Below are 12,704 nucleotides of genomic sequence, written 5' to 3' on the forward strand. Positions count from 1 at the left end.
TGCACACCCTCCCAGCAGGCGAGGTCATCCTCCTCACCCATGCCTGCCCTGCCAGCCTCAGCAGAACCCGTAGGTGCCCAGAGGCTCTGGCCTCAGCCTCCAGCAGCTTCTTCTTCGGATGGGTTGCTAGGAGCTGCCCTGAGGCCCCAGCTAGGGTTCCTTCCTCTCATGCCCTGGGGTTGGACTGGCAAGGAAGAAGGGAGTAATATGACATGTCAAATTCTCCCCAAGGTGGAGGCTGCACCCTGTTCCCCCTGTTTGGCCGAGGTGCCCTGCACAGAGGTGACTTGCATTTATGGGTGATCATTCTCTGGGCGCCTGGTCCATCCACACTGTCTGCAGTGACCCTGCTCCATCAACTCTGATCTTGGCATCTGAGGCCAGCCCTGCACACCCTGCCCTGCAGTCAGGCCCTGGCAGGGCAGCACTGACGTCTGGCTTTGCTCCACTCCCCTCCTGGTCTCTGCTCCTCTCCCCAGCTGGCCCTCTGGGAACAGGACACTTGCTGTGACCCTATGGCATCTGCTCATTCGTCCATTTGCTCCTCTCATGAGCCACAAGGGTAGGGACTTCCCCGTATCATCTTGGGTCCCCGGGGTCTGGTGTGGGGCCAGGCATTTCTTTAGCTGAACTGGACATCAAGGACATCAAGATGTCCAGCCCCAAGGTCATGAGTGTTTTGTCAGGAGCCCTAGCCCAGCCTGGCCCAGTCTGGAGCCCCCTCCACATGTGGCCTCTTACAGGAGTGATGAGCCCCATTCGGTGCTAACCGTGGCAGTACTGAGCGTCGGATGGGGCTGAGCCCAGCCACTTCCACAATGGCTGTAGTTCCTACCTCTTCCTCCCACCTAGGAAAAGGTGAAATAGGCCAGGGTGGAGGGGTGGGCAGAAGAGTTGCAGGCTACCCGAGGCTGGGACGAGCGGAGTTGAAACCTGGGGAGCCAGGCCCAGGAGACTTACAGGTGGGGATGTGAGCAGGCACCCCAGAGGGTGAGCACCCCAGCCAGCCAGCACCCATCTCCTCCATCACTGGGGTCTAAGTTCAGCCCTGAGAGCTAGTCTGTGGGTGGGTAGAGTCACAGCCCCAGCGCCGGCGTGGGGGGTGGCCCTGGGCCAGGTAGGGTGAGTATCTGCCTGCTCTCATGCCCCATCCACTTCTCCTGCCGCCTCCCCAGTAGAGACCCCCTCCATTTCACAGATGGGGAAAAGGGGTCCTGTTGTCTGAAGACTCTCCCATACCCTCCCCTGCCTCTGCCATTCCCTCCTTTGTCCCTTCTCTCCAGCGGCCCTGCCTTGGTCCTGGTCACTTCCTGGTAGGCACCTGCTCCTCCTCTATGCCTGGGCTCAGGGCCTGGCCACCTAGTTTTCTGGCTCCTCCCACTTACTCCCTTCCCCAGTTAACCTCTCTGATCCCAAGTGTGTCTCTCTATCAGGGAGGAGGGCTATTGCAGTCAGGGATCCCCTTTCTGAGGCTTGAGACCCATTGTTGGGCAGCTCTGGGACAGGTGGACAGTGACTTGGCCCTCGCTCGGTCCAGCTGCAACCCTGGGAACCCACTTGGTCTGGCTATGTCTCCTGGAGGTCCCCGGGTATTTCAACCTGTAGGACCCAAACCCAGTCCTTCACCTGCTGCAGGGCCAGCCCTGGGCACCTCTGCCCCTGCCTGATTTGGAGCAGCCAATTCAGCCCCTGTCATTGCACCTGATGGACTCTGGCCCCTTGTGCTCACCACAGAGGGTCAGACCTCGGCCTCCTGCCTGGACAGGGCCAGGTCACCACCACCCACCCCCGGCTCCCTTGGGTTCCCAACAAGATACCGTCCTTCCTCTGCTCACAGCTTCCTGGGCTCTGGGACCTGGGGTCCAGTCCCCACTCCTCATGGGGAGGAGTCCCCCCACGCCCCAAGCAGTTGACTCCTGCACTGGGCGGGGGGGTCCGCTTGCCCTCAAGCTCTGCAGGCCCTGCTTGGTCTCACCAGCCCCTTCACTCTCTCCACAGCTCCCTCCACCTACCTGGCCCTGAGGGCTCCCCAGGGAAGCCATTTCCTCCCAGAAAGCCCCCTCCTCTTCTCTCCCCTGCCCTTAAACCAAGGAATCTGGGTCTACTCTTAGGGAGAGGGTGATGGTGGAGGTGGAGGAAAGGGAGCCTCACAGGAGGCCAAGTGTAAAGCACTCAGTCTCCTGTGCCTCCCAGCCCCCAAGACGACCTCTGAGCCACCGGGGTTCAGACCTGGTCCAAGGGGCGAGGGCCCCTTGGGAAGTGCTTGAAAAGTACCCTGGAGGCCATTTGGAAGCAAAGACAAGGTTCCCTGGTGCCCAGCAAGCCCTCATCCGCCTCCTCTGCTCCTGTCTCGGCCTGGGCCTAAGTCACACTCACCAGGCAGGGGTGGGGCCACCCAGGATCAGGACCACGGGGTTGGGTGGGGGTGGACAGCACCCTTTCCACCTGGATCGTTGGGCACCGGGGTGGCACAGGGAGGGACACGCAGGAGGAACAGACATGCTACCTCACTCACGGGGAAGAACTAAGCACGTACTGTGGACCCGGCGTCTAAGCCCGGGACGACGCCAGCCTTCGCCCCCCAGGGGCCTCCTCCCGGGGCCGCGGGGGCCACGTGCAGTTCCCCGCCCACCCTGAGGTCCCCGCCCCGCCCCACGGCCAACTCGGACCCCCAGGACTGCGGGACCGGCCGGGGAGGGGCGGGGCCGGCCGGGGGCGGGGCCAGGAGGAGGGCGGACTGGGCGGACTGGGCGGGCGCGGGCGGGACGGAGCTGCGGGCTGGCGGCCCCGGGGGCGCGAGCGCCTGGCGGCCGAGTCGAGCCGCCGCCTGGACCCAGGGCCCGCGGGCCAGGAGAGCGCTCGGCGGGTAAGCCTCGGCGGCGGTTCTCGGAGGGTCTCGGGGGTCTCGCGGGGGGAGGATGGTCTCGGCGTCTGGAAGGGGCTCGGCGGGTCTCGGCGGTCGGGGGGGGGCGCGGGGGGCGGGGGGGGCCCCGGGGGCCCGGCGGGTCTCGGGGGTCTCAGGAGAGTCTCTGGGTCTCGGGGGTCTCGGGGGAGTCTCTGGGTCCCGGCAGGTCTCGGCGGGTCTCGGGGGTCTCCGGTGCGCAGCGGCCCCTCCCGGGCCCCGGGGCCTCCGTGTCGTTGCCAAAGGACGCACGGAGCCTGGGCACGGCGGGCACTGCCCGAGGGAGCGCGGCTTCGGGGCGGGGGCCGGGTGTCCCTTGCCGGGGGCTCAGGGGTGGGAGGCGGTACGACGCGTCTGTTTCGCACCCCTCGCTAACCCTCTGGCCCCGCCGCGGGGCCCCTTTAGGCGACCCTGCCCCACAAGACTCAAAGACTGCGGCGGGCACTTGCTTCCCGGAATCCAAACTTCCTTCCCTCTGCAGCGGCCGCGCTTCACGTAGGGCGAGAAAAGCCGTCCACTGGCGCTGATTCACGGGCGAGTGACTGATAGCCGGGCGTCTGCGACTCTTATGGGCAACAGGGAATCTCAGGGATGGCAGAGGGACTGGAGGAGTTAGGGGGCGGTGACAGCCGCTTCCACTTGTGCGCCAGCCTCCCGGGAGCCCAGCACTTTCCCGCTGCTCTGGGCCTCGGCTCCCTGGGGGCATTGAGGGCCTGAGCCCTGCTGTGGGGAGCCTCCTGCTGGTGCTCCGTGAGCGCCTCCTGTCCCCTCTCTGTGCCTCAGTTTGCTCATCTGTTGACACTGGGGACAGCTGTGCCTCCTGGTCTAGTGACCACACTTAAGTCCTTCGAATTGGCTGTGGCCAGGGGCGGGTGCTCCATGTGGGCTGCTGGGGTGGACAACCTGCCTGGATGACACGTGTGTGGCCCTGCAGGTGACGTGGGTCGGTGATGAAATATGTAGAATTCTTTCCACAACCGCCTGAAGGCAGGGCCGATGGCCTCCTCCTGACCGAAGCAAGACTCTGGGTTCAGGTCAGCCCTGTACCAACTCCATGTGCCTGGGCAAGCCCCTGCCCTCACTGACTCAGGCCCTGTGGGACCAGAGGAGGGGCTGCGCTCCACCCGCTCCTGGTTCTTCCCACTCCATCCACTGCGTCCTTTACTTAGACACCCTGGAAGGGCCCTCTTAGAGCCCACCCTCAGGGCCCCACTCCCAGCTTTCCACTCCTGGCAGGACGGGAGGCCTGGGACGAGGGATGTAAGGGAGTGAGGATTCTGTCTACACCCTCTCCATGCCACCCGCCAGTCTCCCATTGCCTGACCCTGTGCCCTGCGTTGGGCACACCCTGGAGGGGCAGGCAAGTGGAAGACAGATAGGCAGCCATATCTAGGAACTGATAGCCAGAGCCATCTGGTGAGAGGGGTGCTGACAAGGGGCCTGGCCTTTCGGGGAGTCCCCAGGCCTCCAGGGTCATGGGGGAGTCCACCAAGGAGGCCTGGAGAGGCAGACGGAGGGAGGGCAGGCTCTGGGCCTGCCTCAGCCCTTTCTGCCCACATGGACAGAGGAAGCAGCGTGCCCAGTCAGCTCGAGCTCCCCACCCCCCAGGGACGCACGCACACAAGCAGGCCCACAGACGGGAAGTCCAGGGGCTCAGAGAGATGAGATGGTCAGCCTTGGTTCCTGAGGGGCAGGGAGGAAGGGCGCAAACTCAGCTGGGGTCTTGGGTGTGAACTTGGATGCCACCAGTTTCCAGCTGTGTGATCCTGGCCAGGAGGCTTCCCCCTGCCATGCCTCCATTTTCTCATCCATGACCTGAGGGCCGTGAAGCACTTTGTACCGGGTGGGTGGCTATGAGTGTCCGTGGGGGGATGGTGGTGGTGGTGATATGTGCTTGGTATTCAGGGACAGTGGGTCGCTGAGGGTGGGTGCTCTCCCTGGCCCTCAGGGCTGCTATATATCCTGGCTTGGGAGGGGACAGGGCCTGGCCTGGAGAGGCCTGGGTAAAGGTCAAGGCTCCCGGGTTCCTGCCCACATTAGGCAGAGGCCTAAGTCCATCAGGGGTGGCCAGTGTTGGGCAGCCCCTTGGTCTTCCTGGGTTCTGCCCTCAAAAGCTCCCTTGTGGAGACCCCCCAGGTCAGTGACTATGTGTGGCAGGCTCTGCCCTCCTCACTATCTGGCCTCTGTAAGCCATGGGCACGAGTATATGGTTCTTTTTTTTTTTTTTTTGAAATGGAGTCTGTCGCCCAGGCTGGAGTGCAGTGACTCAATCTCGGCTCACTGCAACCTCCGCCTCCTGGGTTCAAGCGATTCTCCTGCCTCAGCCTCCCGAGTAGCTGGGACTACAGGCATGCATCACCATGCCCAGCTAATTTTATTTGTATTTTTTTTTTTTTTTTTTGAGACGGAGTCTCACTGTGTCTCCCAGGCTGGAGTGCAGTGGCCGGATCTCAGCTCACTGCAAGCTCCGCCTCCCGGGTTCACGCCATTCTCCCGCCTCAGCCTCCGGAGTAGCTGGGACTACAGGCGCCCGCCACCTCGCCCGGCTAATTTTTTGTATTTTTAGTAGAGACGGGGTTTCACCATGTTAGCCAGGATGGTCTCGATCTCCTGACCTTGTGATCCACCCGCCTCGGCCTCCCAAAGTGCTGGGATTACAGGCTTGAGCCACCGCGCCCGGCCTTTTATTTGTATTTTTAGTAGAGGTGGGGTTTCACCATGTTGGCCAAGATGGTCTTGATCTCTTGACCTTGTGATCTGCCCTCCTCCCAAAGTGCTGGGATTACAGGCGTGAGCCACCACGCCTGGCAGAATATATAGTTCTTTAATAACTGGGTGACTTGGCCATCACTGTGCAACGTGGGCGGGTGAGGACAAGGGCAGGCTGCCAGGAAAAAGACGAGGAATTTGCCACAAGGTGAGAGCTGTCCTACCCCAGGCGCAGTGGGGTGGCTCCCACCCCTTGGGCCAATGAATACAGGGTGTGCCGTCAGGATGAGAGATCTGAGCCGGGCGGGCAGCCATGCAGGTACAGACAGTGTGAGCCAAAGGCAGGCGGTGGGAAGGGTGGCAGACCAGTTTGACGGGAGTGGCCTATGCATGCCAGGTGTGGTGAGGGCATGGAGGGGCCTGGGAGGCAAGGAGAAGGGGCCATGCACATCCTGGAATCCTTCCTCCAGGATAGTCGGCTCCTGCCCAGAAGGCCTCTGCATTCTTCTGGTGGCCCTTTCTGGACACCGGGGCTGGACACAGTCCCATGTGTGGGTTGCCTAAGTCCAAGAGGGGGTGGTAGGGAGCATTTCGGGCTCACTGGCTGGTCCCCCTCCCTGGGGCACTGGAATCCTCCTCACCACCCCTTGACCTGTGCACAGGAGGGCAGATAGGATGGTTCCAAGAGCACGGGACTGCCTCTCGGCCACGAGCCAGGAGACCTGAGCCTTGCAGGTGAACTGTACTTCCTGACCCTCAGTTTCCTATTCTGCAGAATGGGATGACAGAAGTCCCTGGCTCTGGCCCACGCTGCTGGATTTGGGTTCCGTGCCGGGCCCCTGACGACACTCGTCCTTCAAGGGTGATGCGGGAGAAGCGTGTGCCCAGGTTTGGGGCGGGTGGAGACCTGGGTCAGACAGGAATTCAGGGTGAGGAGCTCGAGGTGGTGCAGGCTCCCAGGAGGGGAGAAAGGTGCCCTCCCCCAACCTCCTCTCTTCTCCCCAGGCTCTAACTTTCAAGGCCATGAGAGTGGTCAAGCCCTGCTTGGCCTCCTGGCCCCCGATCACAGATCATGCTGGAACTGCTGGCCCTAACACCCAGAGGTGACTGGACCTTTCTTGGATTCCAGTCACATCTGGTCCATCTTTGCCAGCTGGCCTCTGGGAAGAATGTGGGCTCGGCCACCTGGATCAGTGGCCTGGGGAGATCAGAGCAGCCCCAAGGGGTTGGCAGAGCACCCTCGTGGTATCCGTACCCCTATCCCTGTAGCTGAGCTGATTCCAAGAAGTGCCCTCTGCTTCCTTGTGAATCAGATGTTTACTGCATGCCTGCTGAGCCTGCTCCAGGCAGCTGGGTGGGGTGTGGAGTGCCAGTCTGCTCAAGCCTGCAGAGGGAGGCCAGGTCCCCGCCCCAGGGTCTGCTGGGCTGGCAGGCAACAGCCTCAAGAAGGCAGTGTATGTGCCATGCACACGGGGCTGAGACAGCGAGGCAGGGGCCAAGGGAGGCAGCACAGAGCTTCTCCCAGGCACCGGAGGGGATCTGAGTTCTGGACTCAGAGCAGGCTTCATCTAAGGGCTTCAGCTTCCTCCTTGTGAAATGGGGTGAAAGTAGGTCTAACTCATGGGAGGCCAGATCCCCAGGCACCAGCTAGGGCCTCCCTGCCCTTGACCCTGTGCAGATGGGCAGCTACGTTTGGGGGAGTTCCTTTAGCCTCAATCCAGGGGTGTTGTAATCTAGTGATGCTCTTCCGTGGCATTTGAGGGCCCCAGGTCCCCATGCCTTGGGCTGCCCCTGCAGCCCTGCCCATTGTCCTGAGCCAGGCATAGGGGTGGGCCCTTGCTGCTGGCTGCCCCTGGACAAGGTGGGAAGGGGTCAGGGGCCAGTCTGGAATGCTGGGTGGTCCTTGGCTTTGTCTCAGCCTTGGGAGTCTGGGGCAGTGGCACGCCTTTGCCACCCACTCTGGCCTCTGCCTCTGGGGCAGTGGTGGACCTCCTTCAGAAGGCTGCTGCCCAGCACCAGGCCCCGCTCATGCAATGCTGGGTGCCTGTGTACTGGGCCCTGGGCTGGTCACACGCTGCCAGAGCAGACAGGCCACAGATCAGAGGGCAGGAGCGCTGGCAGGTGCCCATGGGTAGCAGCTGTGCTGCCTGGCCCACCTTGCCACTCTCTCCCTTAGAAGTAATTTCTTTTTTTTTTTTTTTTTTTTTTTTTTTTTGAGACGGAGTCTCGCTCTGCCGCCCAGGCTGGAGTGCAGTGGCCGGATCTCAGCTCACTGCAAGCTCCGCCTCCCGGGTTCACGCCATACTCCTGCCTCAGCCTCCCGAGTAGTTGGGACTACAGGCGCCCGCCACCACGCCCGGCTAGTTTTTTTTTGTATTTTTTAGTAGAGACGGGGTTTCACCGTGTTAGCCAGGATGGTCTCGATCTCCTGACCTCGTGATCCGCCCGTCTCGGCCTCCCAAAGTGCTGGGATTACAGGCTTGAGCCACCGCGCCCGGCCTAGAAGTAATTTCAACTGAAGACATAAGCGTCTGTCCTGCTTGGTGCTCAGGGTACCCTCCCTGGCCACCCCCGACTCCACCTTCCTGGAGTTGGGTGGGTGCCTTCCTGAGCCCCCAAGCTGGTCTATGGCCACCATGCATGTTGACCCATCCATGGTGACCTGTTCGCCTGCCCCTCCTGCCTGGGAACTCAGGAAGACTCAGGGGCGCCTGAGTACCCATGCCCTGGTGGTGCCCATGTGGGCCTGTCCCAGAGGAAGGGTGAGGGGACTGTGGGCTCTCCCAGCCTCCCACTCCCGGGCAGGGAAGTGGCACGGGCAGTGGGCGGGCTGTGCCAGGCTCTTTGAAGTTGGCTTGTCACTCTTCCCACCTGTGTTTAACTCTCTACTGAGCATCGAAGCCTAATGTGCCAGTCAGCCTGGCAGCTGCTGCCCAGTTGGTGGAGTTTTCAATCAGATAATAGCAGATTGTTGTGCTTTGGCCTCCCACGAAACTCTTCAGGTTTCCATCAGAGCCTCCTCCCTTCCCGCTGTGGGCTGCACTGTGACAGCCACCGCTGCCTGCCACCTGGCAGCAGGGACCCAGCTACTCCTGGGTCTGGTCTCGGTGGCCCTGGTAGCGGTAGATGGGGGGACCAAGGCCTGGTGAGGAAGGAGCCGCCAAGCCGAGTCGGTGTCCCCTGTCCTCTCCCTAAACGAAAGTGCTTTCTTTCTCCGTAGCTGCTCTTCCTAAACGTGTGTTGGCACAACATTGGAGTTAGTCTGGCCTCCCTGTGCCACCTAGGGCTTTGGGTCCCGAAGAGCTGGTACCTGAGGCAGGTCCAAGCAAAAGGCCGGATTTGTCACTGTTTGGAGGGCGATGGGGAAATGCCCAGAAAAGCTGGCCTGGGAGCCCTGAGTGGCAGGTGGGGGGACACAGCCCTGCGTGGAGACCAGGCTCGGAGCCAGAGGAGGCAGGCCAGGAAACTCAGCACTCATCTCTTCTCTCGGAAACACCCCTCCCTGACCCAACCCCAGCTGCTTCCTCTCCTCCTACTTGAGGCCAGAAAGGGAAGCCCCTTTCCAGCGGGGCGAGTGACTGGCGCTGCCCCGGGCGGCCCGCTGATGGCTGGGCAGATAGTGCTGGGGCCTGCCCTGGCAGGCAGATCAGTGGTGAGCAGGGTGAGTTTGACCAGGGCAGAGGGGAAGATGACGAGGCTGCATCCCCCAGCAGGGGGGAGTGACTTCCTGTTGCCATCACCTCCTGTGGCCTCAGGCATTCCCAGGCTGAGACCTCTAGGAACATAGGTGCTGGGTGGCTCAGGGGGCTCCACCAGGCCAGGCCGTGTGATCTGGGCATCCTCCACCTGCTCTGGGCAGGGCAGGGACAGGAAGTGCAACCTCATGGGATGTGTGAGGGTGAGGGGGTGCCCACCCAGCTGCTCGGGCAGGATGTGTGGGAGTGGCCCCCCAGGAGCTCCACACAGCACGGGGCTTCAGAGTCTCCAAAGCCGGCGTCAGGTCATCGAGGCCTCTGGGCTGACCAGGACTAATGGCGCTCAGGAGTCCAGCCCTAGCCTCCACCCGCCACCCATACCCGCCCTGCCTCAGGACTTTGTTCCTACTGTACCCCTGCTGGCTGCCTGTCCCCACAGGTGGCTCCTTCCTCCCCACTGGAGGAGCTGCTTCCACTCGGGACCCTGGAGGGGGCTGGAATCTCTGAAATGCCTTCCCCTGGGGACCCTCACTGTGACTGGACCTTGCTCAGCTTCAGACCCTGGGTTGCAGCTGCCTAATGAGGTGGGATGGGGCCCTGGGTGTGTAAAGTGGAGGGAGGGGCAGTGGCCACCTCTGAGCCCTGAGCTGTCCTGGGGTCCTGGGTGCTGGCTTCAGGAAGCTTTGCTACTTGGGGCAGGGGCTTTCTGAGATCAATCTTCCCATTTTCTTGAAGATGTGACCAGGAGGGTGAAGTTTTGTGGTTGGAGTGGCTGTGCCTGCCTCTGGGGCAGGAAGCTGCTGGGGAAGGAAGAAGATTGAGAAAGGACCCCCCACCCCCCACCTCTGCAGAGGATCTAGCGGGCCCTGCCTCATGCCAGGGTTCCTGCCAGCTGGCACCAAGGGGGAAGCTGTTCCAGGGCTGGGGTCCTGAGAAGCAGGGGGGGACCCACTTGGCAGCCAGGCCCCCTCGAAGACCTACCCAGAGTCGCCCTTGCTGCAGGCAGGGTCCTGGCCCTTCCAGCACGAAGCTGGGAAAAGGCAGCACCAAAGATGCCAGGGGCGCATCACGGATCCCCCCGGGGGGCCTCCTTGAGGTGAGAGCAGGAGGAGGGCCAGGCTGAGGGTTCGGGCTGTGTGAAAGACACCCTGGTTTCGAAAAGGGAGAGGGACAGAGAGGTGGGGCCCAAGGCCCTGGCAGGGTTTCCTGCAGGGGCTGGCTTATGTTTTCAAGCTTACTCTGGGGTCTGGAGGCCACCGCCGAGCACACCCTCCCAGCAGTAGCCACAAGAAGACCATGAGGAGCTTGGGCGGGGTCTGGGGAAGGGTGGGGGCTGCCACAGAGAGAAGTGGGTTCATGGAGGCTGTGGAAGGCTGGGTGGGAGTGGAGGAGGTTGACATGACCAGGTTGGGGTCGGTGACCCCTGCACAGGGGCTACTGGGGATGACAGGGGAGGGAGAAGCAGACTGGTGAGATTGGGGTGGCATTGGCCCTGGTGGTACTGACTGTGCCCAGCTCAGTCTCCCTCCTCCTTGGCTGGTTTTTTTGGCAGACAGTGGCATGGTCCAGAGCTGCCTCCCTGGGGAGGGAAAGGGCATCCCCAAGTCACTCCTGAGGCTGTGTCCCCAGAGTGTCCACTGGGCTGTGCCACCTCCCTGCCCAGTGCAGCCTGCCTCTGCCTGAGCTGCCTGAGCCTGCGCCGTGGCTGCTCCCCATCCAGGAGGAGGCCTTAGGGGCAGACACCGGGGGGCTTGCTTACAGGCTCTGCTGACACCAGAAGCACCCCTACCTCCAGAGTCTTACTGCTACCCGAGCAGTAGCAGTATGGAGGTGCTTGTCCTGTGACCCCCACACTGGGCTGATGATGGGCCAGGTGGCACTTTGCCTGCAGGCTCTGGGGAGGCTTTCTTGGGCTCCTGTGCCAGGGGTGGGTGCAGGGAGGCTGGGCAGACAGGAGACCTCAGGCTTCGGGGCTCCCACGGGTCTAGGGCTGTGGTGGTTGGGGGCCCTGACTAGAGCCATCCACTCCTCTGAGGAAGGACCCGGCCTGGAGCGCCATCCCCAGGGAGCTGTAGGGGTATTGGGGGTGTCTTGGGGCAGAAGGCCAGGCAGGAGTTTGCAGGTGGGGAATGGCACGAGGAACTCGTGGAACAGCCTGAGAGGTGTCCGGCGAGGTAGAGCACTGGGTGGCCTTGAACCCTGGGGCTGAGCAGGGCTGTCTTTGAGAGCCACTTCTGCTGAGGCTGCAGCAGAAAGCCTGTGACAGGCTGGCTCCGAGGGAGGAAGGGGCTGGGTTGTGGGCGGCCTGGCCTTGGGAAGGAGGCAGGACAGTTTCGTGGTTAGGGGCGGAGAGGAGGAGACCCTGATCCAGACCCCGCCCCTGCCTGTCTTGACCGAGGACGGGGGCCAGACTGCAGGGGTGCAGGGAGCCTGCGGGAGAGGCTGGGGGCTGGGCTCCTTTCCCGGCAGCCTGGGCCCACCGCCAGACCCTTGTCCTCACTGGGCCTCTGAACAGTGGAGCATTGTGAGGGGCCTGGGAATGTTCAGGTCACCCAGGCCCCCTCTGGGCCATGCTGAGGGTGAGGACAGGAGCCAGCGGGCATGAGTCATCCCGTCCCCTGCCCAGGCCCCGAGGCTCTGGGGTTCCCAGGCTGAGGAGGAACACACAGCTCTCGGTTCCCCAACCCAGGGTCTGGCTCACTCCTTCTTCCTTCTTTTCACCCCTCTGTCAACACCTCTTCGTGTGGCCTCCCTCTGGCTCCTGGGTCTGCCTGCATCTCCCTGCCCCTATCCAGCCAGAGCCCCCGGCCCAGGAGTGGCTGTGGCCTGCTCTCCCACCCCCGCTGCCTGCCGCAGCCCCAGCAGAGGGGCTGGCCTGTCACCTTGAGCCCACCAATGCTGGCCTGTGAGTGGCCCCAGGAGGAAGCCAGTGCAAGGACAAGACCCAGCCTAGACGGGAAACCTCTAGAGGCCAACCTAAAATTTACTAAGGAATAAAAAGTGACAAGAAGCAGAAGGTGAGGGGATAAAATAACCCAGAGAGTAAAAACTAACAACATCCAAGAAAAAAGCCATGTTTGAAAACAGTTTAAAAATATTAGCCAGGCATGGTGGTTCACGCCTGTAATCCCAGCACTTTGGGAGGCTAAGGTGGGCGGATCACTTGAGGTCAGGAGTTCAAGACCAGCCTGACCAACATGGTGAAACCCTGGCTCTACCAAGAATACAAAAATGAGCCAGGTGTGTTGGCACATGCTTGTAATCCCAGCTACTTGGGAGGCTGAGGCAGGAGAATCACCTGAACCCAGGAGGCAGAGGTTGGAGTTAGCAAAGATTGTGCCACTGCACTCCAGCCTGAGTGACAGAGTGAGACCCTATCTCAAAAAAAAGGGGCCAGG

The 12,704-nt window shown here is 62.1% G+C and overlaps 1 protein-coding gene across 2 annotated transcripts in view; it reads left to right on the top strand.

The window, feature by feature from the left end:
• Positions 1–2,745: 2,745 nt before the first annotated feature.
• SH3BP2 (SH3 domain binding protein 2) overlaps positions 2,746–12,704 on the top strand; it is a 47,545-nt gene continuing 37,586 nt past the window's right edge. Inside the window, exon 1 of one of the 2 annotated variants that reach the window (XM_025386320.1) lies at positions 2,746–2,866. The gene's annotated coding sequence lies outside the window, so the exon portion shown is untranslated. The remainder of the gene's footprint in view (positions 2,867–12,704) is intronic. The other variant, XM_025386319.1, reaches the window with a different exon arrangement.

This window comes from Theropithecus gelada, chromosome 5, assembly GCF_003255815.1.
Source record: "Theropithecus gelada isolate Dixy chromosome 5, Tgel_1.0, whole genome shotgun sequence".
Taxonomy (NCBI): domain Eukaryota; kingdom Metazoa; phylum Chordata; class Mammalia; order Primates; family Cercopithecidae; genus Theropithecus; species Theropithecus gelada.